This window comes from Neoarius graeffei, chromosome 9, assembly GCF_027579695.1.
Source record: "Neoarius graeffei isolate fNeoGra1 chromosome 9, fNeoGra1.pri, whole genome shotgun sequence".
NCBI lineage: Eukaryota > Metazoa > Chordata > Actinopteri > Siluriformes > Ariidae > Neoarius > Neoarius graeffei.
The window spans coordinates 65,346,014-65,350,740 of NC_083577.1; the positions used below are offsets into that span (position 1 = coordinate 65,346,014).

Genomic DNA, 4,727 nt, shown 5'->3' on the forward strand with positions numbered 1-4,727 from the left:
ATGAATCAAAGTCTGATTGGCTAATTCATCGGTCACTTCTTACATAAACATACACTGCCATGGCCTTCTGTCTCAGCAATGAAGTCCAAACCAATGAGTGAGCCAGCTCTAAACTCTTCTCTGCCTAGAGACAAACAAACAAAAAAATCTCATTGGATAACTATGTTTTCAGGACAGTCACCCTTTCATTTCTGAAGCAAATTTGACAGAAAATGAGGCCAAATTAGAAGAGAATTATAATGAAATTATGAAAGAATGAAAAATTAAATATAACGTTTGAAATGCTGATATGTTTGGGCCTTATCTGAAGGCCAAGAAGGCCCTGACCATTCCCCTCTGCAAAATGCTTGTTTAAAAAATGGTTGCTCTGATACAATTATTTTTTCTTACAACAAAAGATAAATAGTTTCTACTACTGAGTACTGCATGTAATGTTAAGTATTGTGCATTGTTTTTAATATAAAATATTTCATTCATTTTTATGAAGGGTACAGATTTCTGGAGAGCTCCATATCTCTACTTCAACCATAGAAAGATAGAAAAAGTCTGCACAAACCAATTTTAATTTTTATTTAAAAAAAAAGAAAAAAAGGACAAAAACAGAATGCAAAGAACAATCTAGACCAAAAAAAATGGCTTTGACAAACACTACCAAAAAAAAAAAGAAAAAAATTTACAGAAGATTTCTTTTTAAATCGGACAAGTTACCACTGGCAATTTTGTAGCACATGTAAAATAAAACAAAATAAAATAAAAATAACTCTCATATAGATATCTCTATGAAAAAAATGTTTTATTTCTTCAAACAGTCTGTACAAAGTTCTCTGTTCATAAATTATTACTTTTTCCATAACTTAATGGCTGTCTAGTATATGATGTTTCATGTTCATTAGCGACTCGTTCTGTATGCAGTCTCCCAGTCGTTCATCCAGCTAAACATTGGCACTTGTTTCAGGTGTTAACTGGCAGAATCGCCCACACACAAGAGCTCCTGCTACACACACACACCTCAAGCATCCTTCAATCACTGCCCACACACACTGTAGTCTTAGACCACACACACACACACACACACACAGCTATGAGGGTTGTGCTGCTAAAAGTCTGGATTAGGACTGAACAACGGCAAATTTTCAGGAACAGATCCGAGGAATACCACAACCTTTAGTTTCGATTTATTCCTCTTTATTTTTCTCCTTCTTTCATTCATCTCTGTCATGGCCGACTACCAAAACATCCTGTGATTAAGCAGCAGTGTTTTTGCCTTTGAAACTATGAAACTGAAAGTCTAGACAAGATTAAATCACGTTCAACGCACATCTATCCTCATAGCAATAACATTTGCATTAAAAAACAAACAAAAAAAATTTTGTTGAAGGAAAAAGGAGGGGGAAAAAAAAAAAAACCAAAGCATTTAAAAACAACCTGAAATAAAACAAGTGTAAATGAGGGCAGCTCCAGAGCTAGCCATTTGGTCTGGAGGGGCGGGGCTGAACCTGCTAGCCCGGCCAATCGAAACAGAGGAGAACGCAAATCTGAGGTAGATAAATGGTCAATAGGACCACCAGTTCAAAAAACAGTCTTTTGGAAGACAACCTACTAAAGGGGGGGAAGCCTATTATAATTTGGGAGGAAATTAAAAAATAAAAAATTAAAAAAAAAGCATTCTCCTGCTGAACAAAAGCATAGCAGATAACCACTGTGCTGATCAGTTCATAGTTTCAAACTTCTCCTTTTCCATGTTCTAGTTTCATATTTCAGTTTCGTGTGCTCTGTAGTGATGTATGTGGCACTTGTCGGATCCAAATCTTCCTTCTTGCATGTGTCCAAACCTAGACAACAACTAAAGACAACCAAATGCATATATACAAAGAAGGCACATTCTTAAAATTGCAGTCCAGTCCATTAAAAAGCCTATCCTGCTTAGGGAGGAAATGACATTGTACTCATTATTTGATCTCTGCGTGCTAGCTCACTGTCTTTGGTGAAGTAAACTTGAAAGTGCCGAGTTCTGTTTGCTGCTTCCTTAAAAAAAAAAAAAAAAAAAGGAAAAAAACCCTAGGCAAAAGTAAAATCTACAGAAAAATCAATCTCAACTCAAAACCTCCACTTAATTCTTGCTTAAAGTTGCCAGGGAAGGCTTAGTTTATCTGTACATGGTCATAAAAGCATGTTAAAACTGTGAAGGGAAAGGGAAAAAACAAACAAAAACAAACAAACCCACCCACCCACCCAAAAAAAAAAGAAAAAAAGAAAAGACTTGGTCACACCATTTTCCCCACAGCTAGACTACAACAGCAAGATTTTTTTTTTAAAAGGCATTTTTAAAATGTGATAATTCAGCAGAATTTCAACCACATTCAACCAACCAGAGGTGTTGTCCCTCTGATTACAAAAACAGTACATCGTATTTAAACTCAAATCAACATTATTCATCACTCAACATGGTTTCTATTCTAAAAAGCACTATGGAGATCGGTAAAAAGCGAAACACTTAAAACGAGGCAAACCGAATTTCATTAGTAGCTAGATCCTACGAAAAGCCCTATCCAGCTGATTTACAAGGCCATAGCTGATTCGAACGTCTCTTTCTCTGGTTGAGCCTCAGTTAGAGGCTACATGTACAGCTGTATGGAACAAACTTAAGGCAAATTGTATGGAGAGAAAGATCATTCTAGATCAACTGGAAAAAACACACACTGTACAAGAGGACACATGTAATACTTCACCATAGCAACACACTGCAAGCACAAAAAAAAAAAAAAACCACCATCTTTCTCAGGACGTCTTTCTAATAAATCTCTTCAATCAACACAACTAGTTCAGTACAAAGGGGAAAAAATTAAGGGAAAAAACAAATCTCTCACGCGCGCGCACACGAAATCATAAAAAATATCAACAATGGACACCTGCTACCATGTACATCTGGTCACATGATCCTTTGAGGTCTTGCACTCATGTGACAATTCCTTGGTAAAAATAAACATTCTTTTTATTAAAATAAAACTTTTTTTTCCCCCATTTTCATGTTCTTCTTAGATAGCTAGCATCCTCTGATGAAATCAAGATTTTATTTGCACCTCATAGAACTTATACCAAAAATAGTCTGGGTAGTTGTTTTTAAAAACAGAGAAAACTCATCGTTTCAAACGTCGATCGAACGGTTGAGCTTAGTCCAACAGAGGAAGCATGATTGTTGAAGCTGTCGCTCCTCTCAGTCTCCTGAGTGCTGAGGAACCTGAACCAGAGTAGAGTAACACACCTGATCACACACAAACTTCACGGATCTTGGTACAAGCAGCACAACACCATGCAGGCATCATCCACTGAGCTGAATGATTACAAAAAGTGGCACATGGCAAATAGTAAAAGCTTATGAATAAAGATTTCCCTAAACAAAATAACACACTTGAGATTTACATGCAGTTTTTCCCAATCGACTTGGAACCTTTTTAGAGATTCGGAGAACCTAAGAGCTGAGGTTCGGTCATGTCTGACTACAACCGTAAATCAGAAAAAGTTGGAACGGTATGTTGAAATTAAAATCAAAACTGAGAACAATGATTTGTAAATAATCCTTGACCTGTATTGCACTCAAAACAATACAACACCACATTGATTGACGTTTTACCACATGAATTTTATTTTATTTTTTTCTTCTTCAAAATAAACACTTAACTTTGATCAATTTTGATTCTCGCAACACATCTTAAAAAAAAAAAAAAAAAGTTGGGACCACTTTATAACGTCATTCCTTCTCACAACACCTAAAAAATGTTTACGGACTGAAGACACCAAGTGAAGAAGTGTTTCTGGTGTTATTTTGTCCCATTCTTCCTGCAAACAGGTCTTAAAGTGCCATTCCACCATTGGATGTATTCTTTGGCATAAAATACAATATATTTTATGACAACATGACTAGACAGAGAAATCTTTTAGCTTCAAAATGATATATCAAACATAATTTTTTGACAACGACAAGTATATTAATTTTGTGACCAAAGTCACCTACCCTTTTAATTTCTGCGTGGTAGTGAAACGTGATGTCATTGGCAGGTTCCCCTTCTTGTGTACCATGTCACGTGTGACGTGGCACAGATTATCAGCAATGGCGGATAGAACGCGATTTCCACTTGTCGATTGCTGTGCCGATATTCACCATCGACCGTCTCCTTTGGGCATCACTTGCTATTTTCCTTCGCTTCTTTTCCGAAGCTGACAATCGCGTTCTATCCGCCATTGCTGATAATCTGTGCCACGTCACACGTGACGTGGTACACAAGAAGGGGAACCTGCCGATGACATCACGTTTCACTACCGCGTGGAAATTAAAAGGGTAGGTGACTTTGGTCGCAAAATTAATATACTTCTTGTTGTCAAAAAATTCTCATCTCATCTCATTATCTCTAGCCGCTTTATCCTTCTACAGGGTCGCAGGCAAGCTGGAGCCTATCCCAGCTGACTACGGGCGAAAGGCGGGGTACACCCTGGACAAGTCGCCAGGTCATCACAGGGCTGACACATAGACACAGACAACCATTCACACTCACACCTACGGTCAATTTAGAGTCACCAGTTAACCTAACCTGCATGTCTTTGGACTGTGGGGGAAACCGGAGCACCCGGAGGAAACCCACGCAGACACGGGGAGAACATGCAAACTCCGCACAGAAAGGCCCTCGCCGGCCCCGGGGCTCGAACCCAGGACCTTCTTACTGTGAGCCGAC

The 4,727-nt window shown here is 38.1% G+C and overlaps 1 protein-coding gene across 3 annotated transcripts in view; it reads right to left on the bottom strand.

Moving 5' to 3' along the window:
* Window positions 1-2,235: 2,235 nt before the first annotated feature.
* LOC132891945 (RNA-binding motif, single-stranded-interacting protein 1) overlaps window positions 2,236-4,727 on the bottom strand; it is a 132,009-nt gene continuing 129,517 nt past the window's right edge. For 2 of the 3 annotated variants that reach the window (XM_060930106.1, XM_060930107.1), the window contains exon 14: window positions 2,237-3,238. The gene's annotated coding sequence lies outside the window, so the exon portion shown is untranslated. Of the gene's footprint in view, window positions 3,239-4,727 lie in introns of all 3 variants that reach the window. The other variant, XM_060930105.1, reaches the window with a different exon arrangement.